Here is a 15,610-nt window from a genome sequence, read left to right as displayed (position 1 = left end):
TTTCTTAACTTCCATTTATTTATTTATAAAGATTTTGTTTATTTATTTGACAGACAGATCACAAGTAGGCAGAGAGGCAGGCAGAGAGCCGGATGCGGGGCTCGATCCCAGGACCCTGGGATCATGACCTGAGCCAAAGGCAGAGGCTTTAATCCACTGAGCCACCCATGTGCCCCTTAACTTTAGACAAGAAAACACACCCACTTGCACTTACTAACACCTTCATGCCTTCATTTATGGACTGACATTCTGACATTCCCTTCCCTACATTCCCTATCCTTACTAAAGTTACCTGAATGGCTACTTTTTTACTTCTGTTTGGCCCAGGCATGAGCTCTGTCAAGCCTTCCTACTGGCAACGGTAATCATGACACTGGTATTCTGTTAGGAGGAAGGAGAATGAAACCCTGAATGTCCTGAAAGAGCTTGGGGATTGCACCATATTCTCCATAATTGTGGGACTATCAGGTCCCTTTTTCCATTTTTGTGCGCTCTCAATCCATTTTCCAATAACCAGAGTAACCAAAAAGATTGTGTCACTCCTCTGCTTAAAGCCTGATTACATCTTGTCACACTTAAAGTGGCATCCAGAATCCCTTACTATGAATTTGGTGAATTTGGTGACCATACGTCCTAGCTGACTCCTGATACCCTGGAGTAATACTTAGAGTATATACTGCTTTCATTCATTATCAAAACCCCCCTAAAAATATCTTAGGGTTACTCTACCTAAAACGTTTCCTTAACTTCATCTCTTGTTTCTCTGCTTACAGAAGTCTAGCCCCGCTGAGCCTTCTAATTCTCAAATACTTCAAGTTCATTATTAGTAGGTGCTTTGCACTTGTACCCCTGTGCTTAGAATAGTCTGCCTCAGGGCCGCCTAAGTGGTTCAGTGGGTTAAGACTCTGCCTTTGGCTCGGTTCATGATCTCAGGGTCTTGGGATTGAGTCCTATATTGGGCTCTCTGCTCAGCGGGGAACCTGCTTCCCCCACCCCCTTCTCTCTCTCTGCCTGCCTCTGCCTACTTGTGATCTGTGTCAGATAAAATCTTTAAAAAATATATATATATATTCTGCCTCAGAATTTTGTATGGCTCAGTCTGTCTGGTGATTTAGGTCTTAGTAAACAACCTCTGTAGAATATAAGCTCAAAAGCAAGTACCTTGTCTGTCTCGTTCCTGCCCGGAACACTGCTGGACATCAACTGATAAGTGTTATCGAACAGGTTGGCTCCTATCAGAAGACAAACTACACAATGGTTTAATCAGAGAAAGTGGAATATAAAGAATGTCAAGTTGGGCCACCTGGCTGGCTTAGTCAGAAGAGCTTGTGGCTCTTGATCTCACGGTTGTGAGTTTAAGCCCCACATTGGATGTAGAGATTACTTAAAAAAAAGTCAAGGTGTAATAAGTAAAAAATAGCAGGGGTACCTGGCTGGCTCTGTCAGTGGAGCAAGCGACTCTTGATCTTGGGGTTGTGATTTCAAGCCCTACATTGGGCATGGAGCCTACTTTAAAAAATTTTTTTAATTAAAAAAAAAAAAAGGAAAATAATAGGAGAACTAAATATGGTATTCTAGAGCTGAGGAAGAGTATCCAGGGAGAGACACCCTTGGAAGACGGGCCACCTCCCCAAAGCTGAGGCTCAGTTCTTTTTTTCTTTTTTTCCCAAGATTTTATTTGAGAGAGGGAAAGATAGGGTATGATGGGGGGGCGGGAAGCAGCAGGAAAGGGAGAGGAAGGCTCCCCCTGAGCAGGGAGCCCAAAGCAGGGTTCAATCCAAGGACCCCAGGATCATGACCCCAGCCAAAGGCAGGCGCTTTACCGACTGAGCCACCCCAGGCGCCCCTAAGGCTCAGATCTTCTTTGAAAATGCAGTTGGGGCGCCTGGGTGGCTCAGTGGGTTAAAGCCTCTGCCTTTGGCTCAGGTCATAATCTCAGGGTATGGGGATGCCCCCGCATCAGGCTCTCTGCTCAGTGGGGAGCCTGCTTCCCCTCTCTGTGCCTGCCTCTCTGCCTACTTGTGATCTGTCAAATAACTAAATAAAATCTTAAAAAAGAAAAAGAAAATGCAGAGTTGGTCTACTGGATAGAGAAATTTGCTGGATTGCACAGGCCAGAGCTAGTGTGGCCTGAGAAGCAGGGGGACAACTGCAGGTGAGCCACAGCTGGTGGCCAGACATGTTGAGTGTACAGAGGGGGTCAGGGCACCAATGGGGGCAGGGGGGCGGTCCTTGGAGCCTTGTGGGAAATGATTGCCAGACATGGGCTGGGGCTGTGAGGTGACTGATGGAGCTTGTATTCTGGGTGCATGACTGGGGCAGGGTGCCACCAAACGTTTTGTCATCTATGGTATGGCCACTGGAAAAAGTAGGAAAAGCCCCATTCTTCCTAGAGTATCCTAACAGCACCATCTACTGAGAAAACTTCACTGTGCTTAACACTCTCAAGAGGAAATGATCTAAAGGCCTTCCATCCATTACCGAAAGGATGAATTTGGAGCGGAGAGGCAAAAAATCAGTAACTAGCAGAATAAATGTGAGATGGCTGGCTGAAGTGGTCCTGGGCTGAGAGAATGACTCTTTCCACACCTCCCAGTCTACCTGTGCTTTTGATAAAATTCAAGCTAAAACGTACCACCCTTTTTTTTCTTTCTTTTTTAGCCTATTGGTCAAGGTTCCAACTGGATGGCTGCAGGAGAAGTTGGGCTGGTGGCCGCAGCCCAGGGTTGAGAAAGGGAGATGGGGAGAGGCAGGCGTGCCCCTGGGCCTGGAGCCTGGCGCTGTGAGATGCTGGGGAGTGGCCACAGGTGAGCCACTCCCCTCACCAGACCACAGGTGAGCCCCAGTCCTCCAGCTATGGCTCCACCTTCCCGGGGCTTCCCTATGCCATCCTATCACCGGGGAGAACTACTTGAGTGTCGATTCCCAAAGTGACCCCAACGAATCACCTAGTGTCAAATCTGTGTCCTGGATCCGGGCCCTGGTCGCGCCGAGCGCCGACCTTGCCTCGAGTCGCCGCCGGGCTCGCTCTGGGACCGCTGCCGGAAGCCGGCTTCTAGAGCGCGCAGGTTTCCGGCTCGAGTCTCTCCAGCCCCGGGCGTGGCCCTGCGGCGGGCATCGCCCACTTCTTCCTCCGCCCTCTCCCCGCCCTACCCCGCGGCGCCGCAGCAGGCCCGCCTGGCGCCAGGGAAGCCGCAGACCCTGCGGGAAGCGGGGCTTCAGCCGCCTCTTCACTGCGCAGGCGTGAACGGCCGCAAACCTCTACTCAGTATCCCGTTTGGTTCAAGATCCTTGAAACCATTTCTGGTTCTAGTCTAGGTCGTATCCCAGAAAACCTTCCAAAGCAGGTATTTCTTACCTGTCTTATTATGAAGTGAATTTAACTACCCTTCCTAGATTGCTCTAGGCTTAGTGACTTAATTGATAAGGCTGAATCACGTGAGTTACATTAGATTTCAGAAATTAAATCCAAATCTCATTTTTTTTTTAAATGAGGAAATTGAGAGCAATGAATGAATTGGCAAAAGTACCTCTGTCTCTTGATTAAATGCTCAGGGGCGGGAATAAAGGTAAGTAGCCAATAAGGTATAAGGGTGCCAGTTTCTACATATATTTACCTAAATATTATAAAAGTGTTTAATTTTTTTAAGGTTTTATTTATTTATTTGAGAGAGAGCGCATAGGCGGGGAGAGGGACGTAGGGAGAAGGACAAGCAGGCTCCTCCTTGGTGGGGGGTGTTCTGGAGCGGAGGGATAGGGCTGGGTCCAGGGCTGCCTGCCTCTCCATCTGCGCGCGCTCTCTCTCTCTGACAAATTAAAAAAAAAAAAAAAAAAAACTCTTTAAATATATATATGTATATATTTTTATATATACACATGCATAAATATGTACATATATACGTATGTATACATATATAAATATATATTTATAAATATAAATGAATTTATAAATAGAAATTATTTATAAATATATGTTTATATGTTTATATACGTGTGTGTATGTATATATATACATATATATACATATATATATATATAGCAAAACTGAAAAATTACCAAATCAACCATAACGGAGAAATCAACCTATCAATTTCAATTAACCATAGGCTAAGCAGATTAAAAACTTGCAATAGTCGAATTCTTTCCCATGGACTCTCCTCCTCTGTATATGAAAGAAATTAACATTTCGTTTGCCATTTATTTTGCAGTTTTTTTCCCCTACAGAATTAAAAAAAATTTTTTTTAAGATTTTATCTGTGAGATCACAAGTAGGCAGAGAGGCAGGTAGAGAGACGGGGAAGCAGGCTCCCCGAGTTAGGAAGAGCCTGATGTGGGTCTCTATCCCAGGACCCTGGGATCATGACCTGAGCCGAAGGCAGAGGCTTTTAATCCACTGAGCCACCCAGATGCCCCTTAAAAATTTTTATTAATCAAATTTAACAATCTTTTCTTTTATAACTTTGTGTATTAATTCCTTCTTAAAAAAACGTTTTCATTCCACTGAGCCACCCAGGTGCCCCTTAAAAATTTTTATTAATCAAATTTAACAATCTTTTCTTTTATAACTTTGTGTATTAATTCCTTCTTAAAAAAACGTTTTCATCCCAGTATAAGTATTAAATATTAAACATTAATGTTTCTTCTAGTAATTTTATAGCTTTCATTTATGTTCAAATTCTTGATTTCTATGGGATTTATTTGTGGGTATGCTGTGAAATAAGGATTCATCTTTGTGTTTTTTTCCTCAATACCTAGACTCAAAAATCCATCTTTTCTTCTTTGATTTAAAATACCAACTTTGCTGTACATTAAATTTTCATATGTACTTGGGGCTATTTGAGGCCATCTTTTTCCCACTGATCTGTTTTTCTGTAGAACCAAATTGTTTACATATTTCAAAAATATCTGCTGGGCTAGTCCCTCCTCACTTTCCTTTTTTGGAATTTTCCAGATTAATTTTTTCAATTTCCAAAAAGAAACCTGTCCTAATATTTTCATTGGGATGACATTGAATAGAAATTCATTCGAGAAGCACTAACATTTTTATGATATTAAGTGTTCCGATCTGTATATTCCTCAAAAGAGTTTTGGGTTTTGCTTTTTTATTAAGATTTTTTTTTTTTTTAAGATTTTATGTATTTGAGAGAAAGAGTGTGAGCAAGGGGAGGGGTGGCGGGGGAGAGAGAATCTGAAGCAGATTCTACATGGAGCAAGGAGTGTGGAGCCCCACTTGGAGCTCCATCCCAGGACTCTTGAGATAATGACCTAAGCAGAAATTAGGAGCTGGCTGCTTAACTGACTGAGCCACCCAGGCAGCCCCCTCAGAAGAGTTTTATAGTTTTATTCATAGAACTTCTCAAATAAGATACTTAGAAGATATTTTATATCATTTTATTTTATAGGTGCTTATTGCAAATAGCAACTTTAGTATTGAAAAATAGGTTTAATAGAACCTAGAAAATAGGGGCTCCTGGGTGGCTCAGTGGGTTAAAGCCTCTGCCTTCGGCTCAGGTCATGATCCCAGGGTCCTGGGATCAAGCCCCGCATCGGTCTCTCTACGCATTGGGGAGCCTGCTTCCTCCTCTCTATCTCTCTGCCTGCCTCTCTGCCTACTTGTGATCTCTGTCTCGCAAATAAAAAAATAAAATCTCTTAAAAAAATAAAATAAAGGGGCACCTGGGTAGCTCAGTGGGTTAAGCCTCTGCCTTCAGCTCAGGTCATGATCCCAGGTTCCTGGGATCGAGCCCCGCATCAGGCTCTCTGCTTGGCAGGGAGCCTGTTTCCTCCTCCTCTCTCTCTGCCTGCCTCTCTGCCTACTTGTGATCTCTGTCTGTCAAATAAATAAATAAAATCTTTTAAAAAATAAATAAATAAAATTTAAAAAAGTACTATTTTGGTCTACTAGTGCATCCAATCAATGTGGGTGGAAGGGTGGATTTGTATGCCTTCTGTTTTACAACGCTAAATAGGGGAAGCATTTCCCAGTCAGGCACAATATTTATTCCTATAAATATATTAAGGTAAAGGAGACACACCATTTCACATAAAGCCTCTTCAAACATACTGATTTCTATCCAGATTTTCACCTTAATCTCATCCCTTGAATTCTTACATCCTCCCAAGTGAACTGTAGCCCCCATTAGGACTTCACCAGCAGATTATAGAACCACAGAGCCTGGGGCTACTGTGTCAAGGATCCTACAAATGTCATTTCTTCACCCAATGACTATTTTACCTACTCATGTGCATACGGCTCTTGGTTCCCAACTGGGGTCAGGCCAAATAACTTAGGCCCTCTCATCATTTATTTTGATTAATTGCAAGAACATCACCCCAGGTAACTAGAGGTCAAGTTTCAACATCACCCCAGGTAACTAGAGGTCAAGTTTCTTGAATTCTTCCAAACTAGGACAAATAAAGCAGGTTTTTTAGGGCCCCTCAATTTTGAAGGACCAATAGTAGTCTCATATATTGTTCTTACAGTCCAGATCCTTCCAGTAATATGCCAGTTTTCTGTAGAAAAAGACCATAGAAACAAATTAGAAAGAAAACACTGTAATTTATGAGAATTATAATGTAGAAAGTAAGCAAAATGCTCACAAGACACGATCAAAGTACCAGCACCCCAGGCTTTAAAATGAAAATTGTAGGGTCTCCTTTTATATGTTAAGATACCAAAGACCCACTCCCAGGATTTGCTGGGGCTAAGTAGAGAAGGAAGGGCTTCATGACACCTGTATGGAAGATTCAACTTTTGACACTTAGCAGGTAAGGAACAGGTGGACTGGACTATAAATTAGCAATCTCCAAGAAGGTTACTGAAAAGGCATGCTGATAACGGACACGTGAAAGAGATACTGATTAAGTATCTTTGAAAACAAAAAGATAACACTGTTTAGAATAACAAAAAGAATATAATACTTAATTTCTCTAAATGTGCTATGATGTTTGTCCAAGGGAGTTAAACATTTACCATCTTTTCTATTAATTGAATGCTTATCTTAATAGGTGACTTGGTTATTTTTTATTAGGGAAAGGCTGATTTCCTCCTTATATTCTAGTTAAGACAAGGGCTGAGAATTGCCATTGTGTTTAGCAATATGGAGATAAGTGATTTTTTAATTTTATTTATTTATTTGACAGAGATCACAAGTAGGCAGAGAGGCAGGCAGAGAGAGAGGGGGAAGCAGGCTCCCTGCCGAGCAGAGAGCCCGATGCGGGGCTTGATCCCAGGGCCCTGGAGTCATGACCGGAGCTGAAGGCAGAGGAGCCTTCAGGCACTGAGCCACCCAGGCACCCCCAAGATAAGAGAGTATTAAAGAATAATAGAGGGGCACCTGGATGGCTCAGTCGGTTGAGTGGCTGGTTGCCTTTGGTTTGGTCATGATACCTGGGTCTTGGGATCCAGCCCTGCATCCGGCTTCCTGCTCAGCAGGGAGTCTGCTTCTCTCTTGCTCCCTCCCTCTGCCCCGCACCACTGCTTCTCTCTCTCTCTCAAATAAATAAATAAAATCTTTAAAAGAAAAAGAATAACAGGATGATAAATGATTTTTAAGAAACAACAAAATAAATCAATATATCAGGAAGGCCTGGGGCACCTGGGTTGCTCAGTGGGTTAAAGCCTCTGCCTTTGGCTCAGGTTGTGATCTCAGGGTCCTGGGATCAAGCCCTGAGTCCAGCTCTCTGCTCAGCAGGGAGTCTGCTTTTCCCTCTCTCTCTGCCTGCCTCTCTGCCTACCTGTGATCTCTGTCAAATAATTAAAAATAAAATAAAATAAAATATCAGGAAGGCCTAATGCCTTAGTCTTGGATCAAAAATTATTTAAGAATACATAAAATAAAAATGGACAGAACTAAAGAGAGAAATAAACAAATAAAAAATATTGGAGGGGCACCTAGCTGGCTCAGTCCATGGGGCATGTGACTCTTGATCTCAGGGTGGTGAATTCGAGCCCCATGTTGGGTGTGGAGCCTAATTCAAGAAAGAAAAGAAAAAACATATATAGGGTGCCTGGGTGGCTCAGTAGCTTAAGCCTCTTACCTTCAGCTCAGGTCATGGTCTCCAGGTACTGGGATCGAGCCCTGCATCGGGCTTTCTGCTCAGCCAGGAGCCTGCTTCTCCCTCTGCCTGCCACTCCCCCTGCTTGTGCTCTCTCTCCCTCTCTCTGACATAAATAAAATATTTTAAAATTTTATTATTTATATATTTGAGAGAGAGAAATAAGATAGTGAGAAGAGCACATGAGTGGGGAAGAGAGGGTGAAGCAGGCTCCCGCTGAGCAGGGAGGCTGGTGTGGGCTCATCCCAGGACCCTGGGATCAGGAGCCGAAGGCAGACACTTAAATGACTGAGCCACCCAGGTGCCCCCAAACTGGCTTATTTTTCTTTATTTTTTTGGAAAATGCCAGTGGCATAAGGAAAGACACAGTGCAGAGCCACTGATGGGAGTTAATAATCAACATCTCTCTCTTATCCTGATGAAGACTGCAGAGTGTAGAGTCTGAACAGATAAAAAAGAACCCTTGGCACTCCTGGGTGTCTCAGTCCCTTAAGCACCTGCCTTCAACTCAGGTCATGGTCCCAGGGTTGTGGGATTGAGTCCCACATCAGGCTCCTTGCTCAGTGGGGAGCCTGCTTGTATTCTTGCTCTCTCTCTGGCAAATAAAATCTTAAAAAAAAAAAAAAAAAAAAAAGAACCCTTTTTCTTGACGTAATAAATAATAAGAATTGATCAAAGAACCAGTGGAAATTAGCTTATTTGTGCTTAAGGGTTCCTTGGGCAGCACCCAAAAGACCAGCAAAACCTACACAGTTTGGGGAATGTTAAGTATGACGGTAGGATTAAGTGGCTGAGGAAGGGTTTGAGATTTAGGAAATGAGATCTGGCATGTAGAGAAGGCTGAGAATCAAGGAAGATCTAAGGTTGCAAAAAGGACAGGAACTGTGTGGCTAATCTGGTTTAATGTGCACTTACCATATTGTTGAGAATGTTCACTTCAACCGTGGGAAACAATTGGAATGTATGTAACACAGGAAGCACATTAATTAGAGGTAAGTCAGGGGGCCTCTGAGGTTCAGTGGGTACAGCATGTGACTCTTGATCTCGCGGTTCTGAGTTCACCCTGCATTGGTAGCGGAGAGGACTTAAAAAAAAATCTCTAGGGGTGCCTGGGTGGCTTAGTGGGTTAAAACCTCTGCCTTCAGCTCAGGTCATGATCCCAGGGTCCTGGGATCAAGCCCCACATCGGGCTCTCTGCTCAGCGGGAAGCCTGCATCCTCCTCTGTCTGGCTGCCTCTGTGATCTCTGTCAAATAAATAAAATCTTTTAAAAGAAATCTTAAAAAAAAATTATAGATCAATTAGTAACCAGTAAGACAGATTAGATTTAGGTACAGAGTACGGGTGCAGAGAGCCCAGAAAGAAATGGAAAGAGGCACCTAATACTCTTATTTAGCTTAACCCTGAATACTCTTACACAGCTCTAACTATGAACTTAACATGGCCACCCATCATTGAGCTCCCAATCCAGCCCCCCAAGTACTCTGCTCAGGTAGTGAAAATAAGTTCCATAGCTGTTCATCAAGCTAAGGAGAGCTACGAGAGCTGGCTGCCGTGTTTGCGAAAGAGGAAGCCCGTGGGACTGTATCCAGGTATCTTCCTTCAGCAGAAGCCTGGCCCACCAATATCAAGTTCTCATCCTCCGCCCTTGCCCCGAGTCATGCACCAGAGACCTGTCCTGGGAACATCACTTGCACCAGTCCTGAGCGCGTGTATTGCATATGCGCATACCCCGTGCCCTGAGAATTTGAGGAGATGAATTGAAGACCAATCTAGCATCTTCATTTGATCCGCGAGCTTCTCTGATGCCTTGCAGACTCCTGCACGGGGAGGTAGCGCTACCGCTGTATTCCAGTCCTTTCTTACTTTAACCTTTCAAAATCCCTGAGAACGCTTTCTTCTTAGGAGCACAGAGTGGTCCATCAACCACCCAGAAACTAGGACTCTTTTAAGGAGAGCCCCGGCCACCAGCTGCTGCTGTTGCTTTTCAGTGGGGTTTCACTTCAACCCCACACAGAGGCGCCTATTCAAATGCCTACCTTCCAGCATCCTTAATCGAACTAACTTCCTGCACCTTAAGCTTTTGTCTGCCCCAACTGGCTTCTTTATTTAACAAATTCCCTTTATCTCCCGCTTGAGGCGAAGCTCACTGGGCCCCAGGAGGCAAGCAATATTTACTAAAGTTCCTCCCCCACTTTCCTGCCCCTGTCTGGCGGGTGTCTGCCTTTACCTTCAGGTTTGCTGTCCTGGCCTGTTTATTTCCCTGTAGACACGAAGTTTTCTGAATAGGATTATTCAGAACAGAATGAAGCATGTCCTTTACGGGGAGAACCAGGTGCTTGAAATTCAGTAAGCAAGGCTTCTAATCCTCCCACTCGAGAGCTTTGAAGCCAGACTGTGAAATTCAGGAGAGCCAGGCAGATCGACCCAAGGGTGCTTTTCCCTTTCAGGTAGAAACTGAGAGGGAAATGCAAGCCGAACATGAAGAAAACGTAAGTTTTAAAAACTAAAACATGGTAAAGCAAATAAAATAGGACACTGGAAGTAACAACCATGTCTTTTTGGAAGATGGGGAGAGCAAGATTTTCCAAAAGAAAAGGAAGTGAAAAGGTGGAGGGGGTGGCAGGTGAATTTATAAGTAATTTCACCTTTGTGCCTTATCTCTATTTTGCTAGTATATATTCTGGGTGAGTCTGTGACCAAAAGGATAAACTCAACGGCTTTAAATTGAGTTTGCAACCTCTCCTAATTCTTCTTGGCAACTTCTTCAAGCTTTTATGTGGCTTACTTATGAAGACAGTGAATTTTTTTTTTTTTTTGCTTTTATTAACTTTATTCTCAAACAGCAATCTTCTACCTTCCTAGGTATTTATTATATAATACATATATGTATGTTATACATATTTCTGTTTATATTGTTATATATATTTTATATATGTTATATATGTTTATATATATATATTTTTTAAAGAACTGGATTTTTAATTTTATTTATTTATTTTTTTCCTTTTTAATCAGAGAGAGAGTGAGCACAAGCAGGGGGGAGAGGCAGGCAGAGGGAGAAGCAGACTCCTTGCTGAGCAAGGAGCCCCATGCCGGACTCCATTCCAGGACCCTGGGATCATGACCTGAGCCAAAGGCAGCTGCTTAACCGGTTGAGCCATCCAGGTATCCCTATATATAGTTATATATATTTTTGTTTTTTACATATATATGTATATATTTTACATATATATAAAATATGTATTTATTTTATATATATAACAAATATAATATGTTAATAGCAACATAGTTTATAGTGGCAAATAACCAAAAGGGAAGCAATTTTAAATAAGTTGTAGTGCATCTGTAATAGGTAATATTATACAACAGTTGAGCCAGATCTTAATTTACTCACGTGGAAAAATCTCTATGATACATTCTTTGAAAACAAAAGAACAGGGCACCTGGGTGTCTAAGTCATTGAGCGTCTGCCTTCCACTCGGGTCATGGTCATCAGGTCCTGGAGTTCCCCGCTTAGTGGGAAGCCTGCTTCTCCGTCTCCCATTCCCCCTGTTTGTGTTCCCTCTCTGTCAAAAAATAGATTTTTAAAAACTGTTAAAAGAATTAAAAAAAAAACAAAACATAAACAACAACAAAAAAACACCTGGTTGGCTCAGTTGGTTAGCATGCTATTCTTGATCTCCGGGTCAGTGAGTTTGAGCCCCACTTTGGGTATAAAGATTACTAAACAAACAAAAAAACCCATAAAACAAAAAACAAAACCCACTCGTGCTTCTGTGTTCACATGCATCATCCATTTGATCTTATTTATTTATTTATTGTAAGTAAGCTCTCTGCTCCACCTGGGACTTGAACTCACAAACCTGGAGATCAGGAGTCACTCGATCTCCTGACTGAGCCAGCTGGGCACCCCCTCGATGACATACGAGTGTTTTTTTTTTCCCCTGATATATTCTTAAGTAGAAAAAGCAGGTTGCAGAACAAAATGCATGATGGAATTCCGTATTTGGACAGGAAAATTGTGTTATAATTCTGTTGTGTGTCATGTATACACATGGAAATGTATGCAAAGATAATTTGAAAGTTAACAATGATGTTAAAAAAGTTAACTTTAGGGGTGCCTGGGTGGCTCAGTGGGTTAAAGCCTCTGCCTTCAGCTCAGGTCATGGTCCTGGGGTCCTGGGGTCCTGGGGTCCTGGGATCAAGCCCCGCATCACATGGAATTGGGCTCTCTGCTCAGCAGGGAGCCTGCTTCCCTTCCCCTCTCTGCCCGCCTTTCTTCCTACTTGTGATCTGTCTGTCAAACAAATAAAATCTTAAAAAAAAAAAAAAAGTTAACTTTAGGGGCGCCTGGGTGGCTCAGTGGGTTAAAGCCTCTGCCTTCAGCTCAAGTCATGATCCCAGGGTCCTGGAATCTGATCCCTCTTCAGACTCCCTGCTTAGCCCAGAGCCCGCTTCTCCCTTTCCTCTCCACTTGTGCTCTCTCTCGGTATCTCTGTCTGTCTCTCAAATAAGTAAATTTTTTAAAAAATTTTTAAGTTAACTTTAGGGGTACCTGGGTGGCTCAGATGGTTAATAAGCCTCTGTCTTCGTCTCAGGTCCTGATCCTTGGGTCATGGAAGCCTGCTTCTGCCTCTCCCACTCCCCCTGCCCGTGTTCCTGCTCTCTCTCTCTCTCTGTCAAATAAATAAATAAAATCTTTTAAAAATTAAAAAAAAAGTTAATTTTTTGTAATAATCTTGTTTTAATATTGTTTGAGTAGGGTTTTTTGGTTTTGTTTTGTTTTGTTTTTTAAGGGAATGACAAAGTCACACCGAGATCTTAGGAAGAGTCCCCAAAACTAATCTTTCCCTTAGTTTGACTACCTCAACTTCACTTGATAGAGAATATTCAAGAAAGAAACGATCTCAACCTTGGCTGATACATTTAGGAAAATAAATCCTTTTTTTTTTTTTTTTTTTTTTAAGATTTAAAAAAATTTTTGGGGCACCTGGGTGGCTCAGTGGGTTAAGCCGCTGCCTTTGGCTTGGGTCATGATCTCGGGGTCCTGGGATCGAGTCCCGCATCGGGCTCTCTGCTCAGCGGGTAGCCTGCTTCCTTCTCTTTCTCTCTCTGCCTGCCTCTCAGTGTACTTGTAATTTCTCTCTGTCAAATAAGTAAATAAAATCTTTAAAAAAAAAAAAAAGATTTAAAAAAATTTTTAAAAAAATATTTTTGACAGAGAGAGCCACAGTGGGAGAGGGAACACAAGCTGGGGGAGTGGGAGAGGGAGAAGCAGGAAGTCCGATACAGAGCTGGATCCCAGAACCCTGAGATCATGACCTGAGCCAAGGCAGAGGCTAAACCCACTGAGCCACCCAGGTGCCCCAAACCCTTTTTAAAAACATAATTATCAGGGTGCCTGCCTGGCTTCATTGGAAGAGTATGTGACTCTTGATCTTGGGATTGTGAGTTCTGGCCTCATGTTGGGTATAGAGATGCCCTAAATAAATACATAAATAAATTTTTTAAAAAGTAATTATCAATATTTAAGATTCTTCCAAATAGATATATACCTCTAAATTCTGACTTGCAAAGAGGTTGAAGATATAATGCTAAGTGGAAAAGATACACAACAAACTTCTAGAGGAGAATGTATGGTATCCGTAAAAATTCACATAAAACCAACCACGTTATACATTTCTCTATAGCTTAAGTTTGTTCTTTTTTATTTTTAAGTCTTTTTTTTTTAAGATTCTATATATTTGATAGAGCGAGAGAGCACATGCAAGGGGGGACAAGTGAGGAGAGAGAGGGGAAAAGCAGGCTCCCCGCTAAGCAGGGAGCCCAATGTGGGGCTCGATCCCAGGACCCCGGGATCATGACCTGAGCCAAAGGCAGGCACCCAACCATCTGAGCCACCCAGGCGCCCCTTAAATTTGTTCTTAATAGCAAGCTTTAATTTTGCAATCTAAAAAGTCCAGGAATCTTCTTTCTGCCTGCGGGCTCTGTCCCTGTGCTTTCATAAAAACACCCTTTTTGGCGGGGGAGGGAGGAAGAGGACCAATCTTTTATTAATTTATTTCCCTTTTATTTATTTATTTAACATGGAGTGAGTGAGCAAGAGACACACAGAGCAAGCACAAGCAGGGAGAATGGCAGGCTAGGGAGAAGCAGGCTTCTGACTGAGCAAGAAGCCCAGTGTGGGGCTCCATGCCAGGACCCTGTGATCATGACCTTAGCCGAAGGCAGCTGCTTAACCGACTGAGCCACCCAGGTGTCCCAACTTATTATATCTTTCTTTTTAAAAGATTTTATTGACTTATGTGACAGAGATACAACGAGAGAGAGAAGAGAAACAGCGAGAGTGGGAAAGGGAGAAGCAGTCTCCTCCCTGAGTAGGGAGCCTTACATGGGGCTTGATCCCAGGACCCTGGGATCATAACCTGAGCGAAAGGCAGCCACTTAATGACTAAGCCACCCAGGCACCCCCAACTTATTATATCTTTTAAAGATTTTATCTATTTATTTGAAAGAGAGCACAAGTAAGGGGGAGGGGAGAGACAGAGTGAGAGGGAGAAGCAGGCTCCCCACCTAGCAGAAAGCCCGATGGGGGGCTAAATCCCAGGACACTGAGATCGTTACCAGAGTGCCAGACAGATGTCTAATTCACAGAGCCACCCAGGCACCCAAGAGGTCCTATCTTTTGAAAAGATAAATGCAGACTCTCTCTGGTTCCCTGATGATCCTGGGTTTCTCTGTCTTCTGCCTTTGGGTTTTGTCTTTACCCTAACATTCACCTGTTGGGAAGAAGAGTGGGTGAACAGTATTTCCAGAATTCCTTATCTCCGAAAGAGAAGGTGGAACACCAGAAATCATCTTTCTCCTTTTTTCTTCTTTCAATCTTTATTTTTCCCTTCTAGTATCTTTTTTAAATTTTTATATATTTATTTTTAAAGATTTTATTTATTTATTTGACAGACAGAGATCACAAGTAGACAGAGAGGCAGGCAGAGAGAGGAGGAAGGGAAAACAGGCTCCCTGCTGAGCAGAGAGCCCGATGTGGGGCTCGATCTCAGGACCCCGAGATCATGACCTGAGCCGAAGGCAGAGGCTTAACCCACTGAGCCACTCAAGCGCCTCTCTAGTATTTTTTAAATAGGTATTAGGGGTGCCTGGGTGCCTGTCGGTTAAGCGTCTGTCTTTGGCTCAGGTTATGATTTTGGAGTCCCAGGACCGAGTCCCCGGAGTCCGCTTCTCCCTCTCTCTCTGACCCTCCCCTAGCTTGTTCTCTCTTGCTTACTCTCTCAAATAAATAAAATCTTAAAAAAGAAAAAAAAAAGTGTTCTTTTTACTGCTCTAAATCTTTATAAAGATTTTATTTATTCATTTGACAGACAGAGATCACAAGTAGGCAGAGAGGCGGGCAGAGAGAGAGGAGGAAGCAGGCTCCCTGCCAAGCAGAGAGACTGATGTGGGGCTCGATCCGAGGATCCTGGGATCATGACCTGAGCTAAAGGCAGAGGCTTTAACCCACTGAGCCACCCAGGCGCCCCAACTGCTCTAAATCT

The 15,610-nt window shown here is 43.1% G+C and overlaps 1 long non-coding RNA gene across 1 annotated transcript; it reads left to right on the top strand.

The window, feature by feature from the left end:
* The first annotated feature begins 2,670 nt into the window (after positions 1-2,670).
* LOC132020807 (uncharacterized) lies at positions 2,671-12,738 on the top strand. Its single transcript, XR_009405091.1, has 3 exons — positions 2,671-2,807; positions 11,076-11,225; positions 12,659-12,738. It is a non-coding gene; the product is annotated as an uncharacterized LOC132020807 (long non-coding RNA).
* Positions 12,739-15,610: the final 2,872 nt, after the last annotated feature.

The sequence above is a fragment of the Mustela nigripes genome, chromosome 6 (assembly GCF_022355385.1).
Source record: "Mustela nigripes isolate SB6536 chromosome 6, MUSNIG.SB6536, whole genome shotgun sequence".
NCBI lineage: Eukaryota > Metazoa > Chordata > Mammalia > Carnivora > Mustelidae > Mustela > Mustela nigripes.
This window is presented reverse-complemented; position numbering and strand designations above follow the sequence as displayed.